Consider the following 13,104-nt stretch of genomic DNA (forward strand, 5'->3'; position numbering starts at 1 on the left):
GATGGCAAATGAGTAGCGAGAGAGAATTGCAGCAGGGAAAGTTCAAGTAGAAAGAGAAGCTCGTGTCTGATTTTGAGTAATAAAGGAATATTCTTGATACCTAAACTTCATTATGATTAGTGATTAGAGGTCTCAGCCAGCCGCGCTGCGCCGCGCCAGCCGCCGGTGAAAAAGCGTCTAAAATTGAAAATTGTAAGTGAAAAAAATATCTTCCGGCCCGTCGGGCCGTTAAGCAATATCAAATTTCACGTTTAAAATATTATCAGCCGCGCCAGCCGCCGGCAAAAATGGCAAGCCACCGGGCAAAAAATTCCACTAATTGCATTAAATCACGCGGCTGATTGTGAGACCTCAAATTGTGATTCAATTTATTTTTTTAAACATAAAGTTTTCACTGTTTTTGGTGCATTATGGTGGTGACTTAGTATTCATAATCAATTAGTGGCCAACCCGTGCCAAAATTCCATTCATGCCAAGACAATACTAACAATAGGACATTGGCACGAACGGCACTTTTAGTCTGGCGAGCATTCCTTCCGGCGAGTCTATTTGCGCTGGAGCTGCTTGTCCTCAGGAGACGAGCCTAATCTGGCGGCGTGCTAGGAATTAAAATATCATAGCCACGTCTGTTCTGTGTCACACTGCCGCCGATAACAAATAAGAGCTGCCGTGCCAGACGCTTTTTTGTCCTAATTGAGAATTAATTTGGCGGGCCGTTTGTGCGCGGAGGGAGGCGATTGCGTGTGATTGCGGAAGGGGCGGCCGGGGAGGATGTTGGGGGTGAGCAAGAAGTTTTCATTTCACGCTCTGTGATTCGCCGTGCAAAGCACTTAATCGAGTTAAGCCGCGATGGGCCCGGCCAACCCTTCCGCCCATGGGAGCGACCCTTAATTGGTCACTCGCTCTCTCTCCGCCGGTTGTGCCGGGGTGACGCCAATTAAACGGGGCGCGAATTAAAAAACGACTGACGCGGACGAAAAGTTTTGCCAATTCGTTTTGCGGTGGCTGACACACGACTCGATTTTGCGGCTCAATTGTTTCTGCCCGTCGCTCCGGAAGAATGGTCTATTTTTAATTGCGTCTGCCATGCATAAATTTAGTTTCATATTAAGTTGTATAAACTATAAATCTGAATTAACAAATTGTGCCTAAATGTTCACAATGCATATGGGCTCAAAGCTTTAATTAATTCTAAACTTAATACATCACACTATTTAAAAAATTATGAAATGCGATTAAAATAGGTATGTAGCAAAGAACTACAAGAATTCAAAGGTGATTTGCTTTGTATTTTCGAAGGTTTCCAAATGCTTTTAAATGGGAAAGAAGTTGGAGAGAATGTATTTCCTACAGATGATGTAGAATACTTAGAATACCACTTTTAGTTGATTATTCGTGTTAGTTCAATTGACTCGCATAGACATCATGTCTCGCACTTGTCGCCTTTGTGGCTTTGATTCTGATTCAAATGAAGTCACCCTTATCGAGGCAACCAAATTATATCCATTGGACGATTTAGGAGACTCAATTTTTGGACCTGTACCTCGCAGACTGAACTATGCCATTCTGATAAATCTGGAATTGAGTCACTATGTTTGTACAGTATGTATCGCACATTTCAAGTAAGTTTGCGAGAAAACATTTGTTTATATCTGTTACTTAGAATTTACAATTCTTCAGGTTTACGGTTATGGATCGGCCACGCGATCAGTGGATGCCACTCAATGCAGCTCAACGAATTTAAGGATTTTGATCCCCAAAAAGTAATTAATGCTATGAATAGTAATTTTGTACTATACTGTAATTATTGGGTTTGTTTTGAAATCAACGTTAACATCTCTTAGTCTGCAAAAAATATTTCCAGGGAATCATAAGCAAAATGATGCCGTTTTATTGTTCCCCAAATATTCAACGTCCCACTAATTTAATGAAATAATTCAAATCATTTTATAATTTTTAAGATACAAATCAGTCTTCAAATTTTATGGGAAACGATCTCTAAGGAAAAGTATGTTTCCAGTTGAAAATCACATTAACTTATTTTTAATTCTTTCAGCTACCTGATTCTCATCAGAGACCATCTTCTATGAAGAAGAGATAATTCTACCACACAAATCTTTTAAAATTAAGCCTCCTGCTTGCAAAAACATTTGAGATAGGCTATGGAGATTTTAATTGTCTAATTAGAAATATTTTAGAATATTAATTAATCGATGACACGCAAACTATTGTAAGAAGAAATGTGATTTGACAAATAAAATAAACGCTCCTCAAGAAGCTAGATTTTTTTGTTGGTTGATTATCCTTACTCTATTTCTGCTGCATTCTGGTCGGGTGGGAAAACATCATTTTGAAAGACTGCTGCCTCATCAGATTCGACCAGGTCATTAATTACTCGGCGCGGTAGAGATATATTTTGAGACGCGCGGTAATGAAGCAAAGGAAACGCAAGGAGATTATGATTGTGAAAGGCCCTTTGGCCGAGTCAGCGTTTTGGCCCGCAATGTTTACCATAAACACACACTCTCGGAGAAATAGACTCGTGAAGGGCTCTTTATTGCAAAAGCAGAGCCCAACAGCACCCAGCCAACAGGCCAGTCCAGATTGCAGCTGTCAATGGCTAACCTCGGCCACCGACCGCTCTTTGCTGCCTGTCCGAGTGGCAGCAATTCTCTAATGAATTGCGGCTCACTGCCAGCCTTTAATTTCTTAGTCAAGCACACGATCCCTCGCTCGGTCAAGCCGGTAGCAGCGGCAAAGCCGGTACACAGCAGTTCTCCGTGAAGTTTGGCTCGCAGGTGGAAGAAGGAAGCCAGCCAGAACATTATATATATCTCGGCTCTGAAAGTGGAGGCGGATTTCAGTGTGCTTTGCGAGAAATCTGTTGAGATTTTCCAAAATGATTGCTTTGGTTTCGAACATTATTACAAGTTTAAAACCTTTTCGCTTATAGAATTTGTTAATATTAAAGAGTCATAAATTAAAAATTAATATAGAGCCTGATTTGCTGCACACAAATGGAACTGAAAAAGTCAAATTTGTTTAAAGAATTTCGTAGTAAGACCCGCCGCACAACTCTAACGTTTTGCATAAGTTTTGGGTTGAAATGCACGTTTCATTAAGGCTGCACGGGCCAGGATTTTAGTACCAATCAAAATTTACGACAAAAATAAAGCCCGCTGATGAGGCCGTGTCTGCGCGCCAAGAGAACGAATTCTCCACCAATTTTCTTCCGAAAGAGGGCAGGAAACTTATCGTATCAGCGGCTTTAGCGAAAACGAATGAAAATCGTTGCAGAAATTTGCACCATTAAAATATAATGCCGAGAGAGATAAGGCGGGAGAAATTCTTCGCCATAAAGCCGGCAGCACCACGCAGACTCCGCAATAACGGCTGTAAAAAACGAGAGAGAAAAAGTGGAAGAAAGGAGCTGCTGGCTCAGTCAATTCTTCCATACTTATTTTAACGAATCTCTCGAGATTGAAGGAAAATAATAAAAAAGAGGCGCATGAGAAGATGAATCGTGGCTGCCGGCTGAATTTATTTATACCACGCGTGAATGTTTGGCCAACTTTTCTTTTCCCTTTACTTTTATACCACCGCATTATAACTATGCACGGAGCAATTAAAACATTCTGTGCGGCTGGAGTAATAGGCAGGAAATGTTTTATATTATTTGCCGAGTTATTAAGAAGAAGTTATTTAATTAGCAGGCTATGCCTGCCGGGCCTTTATTTTCCATCGCGTGTACCTCTTTCGCCGTCGACGAGATCAAAGCATTTTTCCACAATTTACCTGCTCGAGAGTTAATTAAAGGGGCCTGGCGCGTGCATATGTACACACTCGGGCGCAAAATCGATGTGGTGCGCCTCCTCTGCGTACATAGAAGTGTATGTAAAGCAAAAGCCGTCCGCTCCCAGCAATCTGATTAATTACCCTTAAATAATTTCGGCTGCTGCACACAGACGACACACGCAGACAGGACTTGTGATTAGAGTGCGTCGACTACCACCTAATTAATCGAAAGTCGATAATTTCGAATCGATGATTATTTGCATATTTAACCCATACTTTGAAATGGGAACGGAATTTGGCACAAGTAACCAAAGCAGAACTGAAGTAACTTAGAAATTGCAAAAAGGTTTTTACTTCTTTGGATTAGACTAAAAATGAGAATTCATTGAAAAATGTCAAGATTTTCGATCTCGATTGGAGTTAAAACAGTATTTCTAAGATTTTTCCAGTAAAAATACTGCAAGATCCTTTTAATGACAACAGAGGAGATTTTTTAATTCGTTCATCTCGTTTTAGATGGGAAATCCCCTGAAAGCGAACAACTCGCTAAAACTCCGTGTCCCGATAACATCGCGTACGAATAATATGGGCGAACGGCCCTTAAGAAGGAAGTTCAGTCTAGAAAAGAACCAGCTCGTGGTACTGCCCCCGCACCGAAGTCTTTATATTTGAAACGCTACACAATCACCTCGTGAAATTAATTCACGCATACTGTGCAGAAAAGTGCAAATCAGCAAGTAGCGGGTCGGAAAGCTTTCGCATCCCTCCCAAATCCATATAGACTCGTCATTGCTATGGCAGAGTCAAACGTAGGCACATATTATCAGCCCGCAGTCAACCCCCAAACATAGTTCGGGTTCTCACATTGCAACGTGCGCACGTAAAGCATTTTTTGCTCAACAATGCGAGCTAACTAGGTTTATATCGACCGGTAATTTTTTTTCACTCTCAGTCTACAAATTTGTGCCTTACTAGCTAAAAATCATAAAATTCGAGTTACTTCAGACTAAAAAAAGAGTGAATTAACTTTGATCCTCAAGATTGGACCAAGTGGCGAGAAGGATGGCATGCCACATGACAGATCCACTTTGCGCTTCCTTAATACATCAATCCTCGGCGGAGAGAGCCCCATTCTTAATCAATGCGCCGCGCGCACTGCTCTCATTCGAGTAATGGACTCTGCTTTCCGCAATTATCGCACTGAAGAAAACTGCCGTGACTTTGTACTCTAAGGAAGTACTTCACGTGTGTAATTCTGTAAGCGTCATTGGGCAAAAGGGAGCTGAGAGGCAAGAAGAAAACCTTTTCCCCGAGATTGCACAACTTGACCACGAGATCGATGAAACTGAGCGTTATAAGAGCAGATGAGAAACTTTTTTTTAAAAAGATCTCTAACGTTGACTTAAAAAATTATTTATTAATGAAAACAAAAATAGGCTAAGTTTGAAATCTTCGTTATTTACAGTAAACAACTCAAAGATAGGAAAGCACAGTGAAAAAACGTGCAGAGGCTTTTTGAAACACACTGGCACGCATTCTGTGTTTCAGTTCCAAGTGTGTTCAGGCCAGTCGGCTTGTGTCCTGATTTCGGCTGAAAATGGAATCGATGCTGCGAGAGTGTGTTTGGCTGAGGCAATAAAATGTGCGCTTAATTGAAGGCATGAACACTTTTATTGTTAGGGAGGCACGTTGATAAAATATTCATCCGCAGCGCGTCCAATATTAATGCGGCCATCGCGCGAGGAGCAAGCCGAGGAGCCGATATACCTTCGGATGCCAATCAAACCATAAAAGCCGCCGACGAGAGGCAGGAAAAAGAGTACCTATAGATCCAGCTCCAGTCGGTCACGCGATCACTTAGTTATTTCTGACTTGGTGAAATTTGCACTTCCATCACTCGCAAGCATGTTGATGTCTGACGTGGCGTTTGAGAACTGGTGTATGTATGTGTACATTTTGACGGCAGCTTCCTGGCCCCGTTCGCATTTGTAATTATTCCGCTAACCGCACCCTACAACGCTAAATAAATTGAATGCAGAGACCTCTCTATAGAGCAATATGATTTTCAAGGATGGGTTTAAATTAATATGATTCTTTCATTGTGTAATGTAAATTAATGCCGCGTAAGGAATTCCCAGGATATTCCGGAAATTCAAAATTCATATTTCCCAAATTAAAAATTAATCTATCATGCACCGCAAGTATAAACCTACTATTTTTATAGTCCACCACACTGCGTTTTCAAAAAACAATTATATCTTCAATCTTTTATTTATGAAAGCCTCCATAAAAATTATTTTTAGCTTATTGGTGCGCTAAAAATCCGAAGTTAAGTTTCACACTTAACCATCTCGTGTTTCATTTTCCTTAAACTTACAAACAAGTTTTGCTTTTAATACAAATCTTTCATTTTCATACCATAGCTTTAGGAATCGTCCATTGTTCGTATTTCTGCAGTGAAGCCCAACTCACTCAGTAAGCTTGCAGTACACACTGCTCGTGCACTGCGGTCCAATTTTGATCCTGCCGCAGAATCCGCGGGGTCATTTCGCCGTCGTTTGAGCGTCGGGCTTTGACAGACAAATCGGTACGGGCATATTCAAGGCTTAGCAGCTATTAATACATATCACCGTGCGAGGGCAGGGAGAGATAAAAAGAATCGGGGGTGGCCTGCGCTTGATTAATCAGGATTTGGTCCTGCGAGGGTAGTTAGAGTCGCAAAATACACATGCTCGAAATACACACACGTGTGTGACTGGTGCAATTAGACACTCGGAACGGCCACAAAGTCGTTAGTTAGAAAAGGTGGTCGGTGGGATCGTCGGCCGGCTGAGCGTTTTCTCCTGAGAGCTGTCCCGAGAAATGGGAAAACAGCCCTCACAATGCTAGAAATGCACACGCGTAGAGTGTAACGTTGCTGGTCATTTCATGATGAGTTTTGCCTTTAGCAACTAGGCATTTTTGCGCATTGTAACGACAATAATTCTGAATGATGATTACATCTTAACTTAATGACTTGATGGTTTTATTTTCATGTCTAGGCATATTGTCATTTTAATTTTTTTAAATTTATTAAAAGCACACATATTTGTCCACAATATATAAAAAAAACATATTCATGGTCAAATTTTTGCAATTAACAAAATTCAGATTTTGTCCAATGCTAACAATTGATTTTTACTAAAGATAAGTTTGCTATACATTAGTCGCCCTCTGGGAAGGAGGAAAGATATTGATAAAGCCTTTATAAAAGTTATAGATCAGAAGTGGAAAATTAACGCAAATATTTATTTCAAACTGTTTAATGTTAAAAATTGACTCGTTACTTTGGTGGAGTGTGTAATTCTGCCCGCTGAAATATTTCCCCTCATTTGGTTCTCTCAATTGTGCAGTTCTGTTTGCTGCTGAATATAGAATTGAGAGGGATAAAATGTTAGGTACAAGCAAGAAAGAAAAGGTGCACTATAAATAAAACATCCAGCCGTGGCACGCATATTTGCAGAAAAATAAAAAAGGTTTCCCCCTTCCCGAAGCAGCCGCTTTATTTGCCTAGCTTGTGTTTTACATTCGCCGTTGCGAGCTGTTGACGAAATATACAACACAACATAATAAAAGGAGCAACTCAGAGAGGAACCAGCGTGGTTGTCCAGCTCCTGCTCATTTTCTTAGTTCGACCTGAATGCTTTCAGAGGACTTCCAAACTCCAATACGTGAATTAAATTATGTCACGCTAATTTTTGAGTAATCAAAGAGAGTATGAATTTTGTCCCCTTTGAAATTGCATTACTACTACATGATGTCATTTTAGAGTGGCAAATAAGATTTATGGTCATTTCCTTTAAGACAATCGATAAAATTCTTGACTTTGTTAATGATTTAGATTCTTGGTCAATTGTTTGAGCCTTTATATTCAGGTTTGTCAAATTCCTTTCCAGCACAATATATTTCAATTATAAATATTTTTTACTTCGCCAATAATGGCTGAATTGATAAAATCTCATTTACCGTGTTTTATTTTTATTGCTTTTATGTAACAGCTAATATGATTCGCAAAAAAAGATCTGTATTTTCCCTCATTCCAGTCTCCTAGTTCGAAACCAAGACAAGCGAGAATGAAGCACTGGCCAATTCAGACTTTCAGGGTATCCCGGCTTCATCCATTACAATATGTATAATCACTACAACATAAAATTCGGTTAAGAGGGTTAAGATAAAATTTATCTGATATCATCTCAATCGATAATTGTTTCAAGGTCCTAATTTCAAATTTCCGACAAAATCTGGAATCTGCACCAAAAGGAATGAAATTGCATAATTTAGCCAGGAAACAAATCCTCTGGTGCCGATTCGACATAAAAAATTCAAAAAGTTGGCAGCATCGCCCCTGCTCGTCTTCGCTCTCTCTTCATCCGCGGCTGCGGCTGCTTTACGATCAGAAATTTTTATTGCCAGGTTCAATTTGCGCGGTGATATTGTTTCCCGGTCGGAGAGATAAATGTGCCAGATTTTTGCTGCGGTTTTGTCTTGGAATAAAACGAGGGTGTGTTGGGGGGTGGCGGTGCAGCCGGATGGCCGGGCGTGTGTATATTTTATGGAGTGTCGCCCCGCACGTCTTTCTATGATGCAAACTCGAAAGAAGCAGCTAGCAACTCCTGCGAGACGAATAAATCTAAGCGCACGCCTGCCTCCCGAGAGGAAAAGAGGAAAGAGACACTTCCTTCTGGTCTCCCTCGGATAAGCCAGCTAAATTCTTAATATCTAATCTTAAAGCATCAAATCATGTGGACTAACTTTAGACGGGGCGGCGCCTCCTCGAGCTTTTGTTTGTGCCAGACCTCTCCTCAAGATGGCTAGATCAGCCAGATGAGCATTATTTATTTAAGTGACTGATTTCGTTGTATTAATACTCAAAAAGTCTTTTCTACAAATTAATCTATTTGATTGGTCTCTTTCCATGCATTGCTTTTAATGTTTTAGCATTATGAAATTTAAGGAGAATTTTTAATTATGAAAATTTGGTGGAATAAATTATATTTTTTCGAATTGGTTAGTCTATAGTTCAATTGTTTTGTAAACTGTTAATCATAATAAATCACATAGCATAGCGAGGTGGTTATTGTCGTGATTGTAATGATGTTTAATCCGTTAGCATTTATATTTATTTTAACACAAAAATGTCTTTAAATTTTTTTATAGCTGTTCTCGAGTGTCATAATACGAAATTTTACGTCTTTGTTAACATTTCTCCATCACCAAGCCTGGACTTGCGTAAACATAAAATTAAAAAAAAATCGGAGCATTTTACTCACCGGAAGCGTAAAATAGTTTGCTATTTTGTTTTATCCCATCAAATTGGAGCAAAAAATGAAATTCAGAAGCCGAGATTATCCTCCCTCACAGTTAGAATAAAACGGAGTTGTTTTATTTTGGTTTTAAATATGACGAATGTTTATATGTCGATGAGAAATCATCGAAAACTTAAAAGCATTGAAATAGATTATTGAGTTCAGTTTGATCGCTAAAGAGTTTATGCTTCAGAAAAAAATAGTCTAGATAAAGAAACCTATAAATCTAGAGTTGACATTTTTATTAGCGTGTGTGCTGGCGATTTTCGCCGCTCGGCTGCCGTTCTGTTCTCTTTCCAGCAGCTCTGTGGCTTGACAAATGAAGCGTTTATGGGTCTTGCAGATGATCACACACGTGCCCGGTAATCAAATCAGGCAGCGCTGGCTGGCCAGCGCCCTTCAATTTAATTCATTAGAAGGAAATTTGCCGCACAACTCCTGCTCTGAATGACTGATCCCTTCTGGCTTCGGCTCGCAGGCTGACGAAGCACCGTGGCGAGGGAAACCACGGAGCCATTTCCAAGTTGGTCCACCTCGCAATTTTCGCCCTGCAAACATTTTGAAGCCAGATCTGCCTGCTCTCAAATGGTCAGTTGAAATCCTGCTGAGTTTCCATAGCGAAATTTTCAATAAAACATTATTTAATAACGTCAATAACACAAGGTTCTCAAACGATGCGGAGTGGAAATAAGAGATTCTGACTCAACGCATCACAAAGCAGCGGAAAACAGCAAAATATCCCCATGTTCTTTGTTTAAAGTTTGCCTGTTTAAATATGACTGATGAGAAAATCTAACCATTTTTTGTGTTTTATTGATCTAGTGTGTTATTCAACTGATGTTCAGGTGTTACGATCACAACTGTCGGTCGAAAGCCCAATCAGAGGGCGGACTATTGTAATACTGACAAATGTCAGAAGTTTACACGCATCCAGTTTCCATTTCCGACAATTGCCTTTGGTGAATTTTGTGATAAAATCAAAGTGGATCCTGATTATATCTAGACTGGCAAAAAAAATCCAGATTAAGGTCATGACACCTCAAAGAATGAATTATATTTTTTGAGTAAGTGTATCAGTATAAAAACATACGCAATGTCAATAGACAGCTCAAAACAGGTAATGAAAGTAAACCCGGAAAATTTTTCCAAATGAGAAGATGAATTCATTTTTAACTTAAAATATAATTAATTACGATTGTATTTTTCGTATTTTTTTATCAAAGATGTCGTTGCACATATCTTTTGATGAATTTAACTATGTATCCTGCAAATTTCAGAATAATATAAACAATAAAATAAATAATGAATTGGTAATAATATCCTTTCTCACAATTATTTGTGATCAACTTTGGAGCAACTCCAAAAATCTGCTTGCCTTAAATTAAGGAAGACTCCAAATACAAGCAAAACTCCGGCCATTCAACCCCATTTACGCAAACGGAGATGATCGTTTAAGTAAAGTGCGCGTGCAAAATCTGCATTCGAATCTGAGCAAGCGGACGGGAGTTCTGGCGGGCCATTTCCATTATTTTTAATCTGCAACATAATTTCTTACACCTCGGCGCGGCCTTTGGAACACGGGGCGGCTATTGCCTATGACTATTAAGAACATTTGTTACGGCACTTAATTGTGACGAACTGAGTGTTAATTGCCCCTTTGTAAGGTAATTACACGCTGGCTAATTAACTAGCAAGAGCACTTGGCCCGCCAGAGGGTGACTAAGTTAGGCAATATTGGCGCTTTTTATTTGATAAGTTTTGGTTTATGGCCTGGCAAAAACTTCTAAAATGAATGAGTTGGGGCAAGCGAAATAAGCATCGTTTCTGAATCAAGCTATTAAAACTTAACTTTTTCTGAAAATTTGAATCAAAATGAAGTTTCAAGTTTAATTTTTGCCTATTTTGTGATTAATTTGTAAAAAATAACTGCTTGAAATTTTAGATAGCGTCAGTGAGCCAGACGCTGTCCCGGGCAATTTTCTTTTGCTCGTCAAACTGACAACAAAATTGCGGAAGTAAATATTTGAGCGCTTTTCACAGAAGAAATATTTGCTGTTGAAAACTGACTGAACGTGAGTGTCTTTCAATTTAAAGTGCACGCACGCGTTTTCTCTTCCATTTTTCGGTTCATGTCATTTCCCGTCAGATAATCAATTCTCGGATATTGGATTGCGCTTTGCGCACATGCATGCGAAAAATACTATTTTCCTCGTCTCATCTCAGTCATCTCTCTTTCGTCTTATTCGGCTGCGAGAGAGTGAGAGAAAGCGGGCAGAAGAAGAGCATTCGGGGGATCAAAATTGTGTTAAAGGAAACTCGGCGTCTGCAAAAGAGAAAGAGAAACTTGATGAAAAGGCAGAGTAGCAATGAAATGCTCTCTCTCTCTCAAAAGCTTTCTTTTCTTCCTCCATTCTTTCTTCTTCATCTTTGGCCGAGATAAGAAGAGAACGTCCTGCTGCAGCTAGCCCGCGTAATTGCCAACAGGCGCGCAATTACTTTTTGTCGAATGGCCGCATTTGACGGCGATTTCCTAACCCTTGAAATTGTACAAATAAAAACTACGACTTTTCCTGAAGAACGTAGAAGAATGCAAATTGCGAAAGAGATATAAAATCTTTCAAGCCGCTATAAACCAAAGAAACCCACCCACATCATTCGATTCAGGAATCCTTTGACATCAATTTTTAAAATCGGGAGACACCTTGTCATAATGATAACTATTTATTTATTTAGAGATAAAATCGTGTTGAATCAGTTTCGTTAAAACCTGTAGTTCTAATAGGGTGAAAAATTTACTCATTCAAAAATGACTCATTCCCTTCAATTGATAGAAATGTATGTTATTCAAGTCACGCGGTGACGTCGAACGAAGCGTGATTTTATTTACTGAATAAAAAATTAGAGAAAAAAGTCATTCTAAACTTTTGCACTTGTGGAACAACACTGGAATACAAATGCATTCCGCGTCATTTATAACTCGTACGAGAAATTCGCACGCGCCGTAAATTTCGGCAACAAAGTGCGGAGTAGGCGGAAAAATTCAAAGCGAGTCAGCACGCGTTACGGCTTCTCTCGTAAATCAATTTATTAATTAACCTATCCGAGCAGTTGGCGGCGGCCAATTTATTCATTCTGCGCAATAAACAGCGGGTGATTTATCGAATTAGCATTTCCATAATAATAATACTCGTCGCGGCGTCCAGTTGTGTGCCGGGCGGCAAAAAAACGGCTTTGCCTGCCCGCGAGTGAAATATGCGCCGTCCGTGTTGACATTCTGTGTTGTTGCCAATTGATTATTCACCGCTTTCCGATTGTGTTTCGCTCGACAGCCGACACACGCGAATGCGAATTTATCAGGCGCGAGACACGTATGCTCGCAATTCCCTGACATACTGGCCGTCCCGAATTACCGCCAGGATTTTGGAACCGATTTCAATGGACTTGAGAGCTTGTAATACGTTAACAAAATTTAAAAACAAACATCCAGTGAGTTTCTCTTTTGCTGCGCGTTTGCTTCTCGCGGAGGGCGAAGAAAGTTTCGGAACAAAGCGAGCAGCTAGCGGCTGCAAATTAGCATTCCTAATTTGAGACTTTTCCCCTTTGTGTCGAAGCCTGCTCTTTGGCCTTTCCCCGCAGCAGCAGGCCTCGTTAAGGGTGCAGCGCGCATTCAATGCCGATACAATCGCCTCGTCATTTATTTCATTGGTATTCCAAATTCATTATGATACAGAGAGGCCTATTATGTATTCTTCCTTTCCACTGTCTCGTTGGATGCAAATTAATGCAGGAGTTTTTCAATTACCCGGCGAGAATTTAAATTCGAGAGCAGACAAAAGTTTTACGCCACAGCTTATTTTATGGCTCTGTTGCGTGCAACTCAACTTTCTTTGCTCGCTGCTGCTTCCTTCCTTCCGCTGCGGTGTCATCCACTTCATTTTCACTCGCTGTTGGCGACAGAACGGAG

The 13,104-nt window shown here is 40.1% G+C and overlaps 1 protein-coding gene across 1 annotated transcript in view; it reads left to right on the forward strand.

The window, feature by feature from the left end:
- Nucleotides 1-11,716: 11,716 nt before the first annotated feature.
- LOC135943413 (protein FAM177A1-like) overlaps nt 11,717-13,104 on the forward strand; it is a 166,400-nt gene continuing 165,012 nt past the window's right edge. The window contains exon 1 of the mRNA XM_065489933.1: nt 11,717-11,721. The gene's annotated coding sequence lies outside the window, so the exon portion shown is untranslated. The remainder of the gene's footprint in view (nt 11,722-13,104) is intronic.

This window comes from Cloeon dipterum, chromosome 4 (assembly GCF_949628265.1).
Source record: "Cloeon dipterum chromosome 4, ieCloDipt1.1, whole genome shotgun sequence".
NCBI classification, from domain to species: Eukaryota; Metazoa; Arthropoda; class Insecta; order Ephemeroptera; family Baetidae; genus Cloeon; species Cloeon dipterum.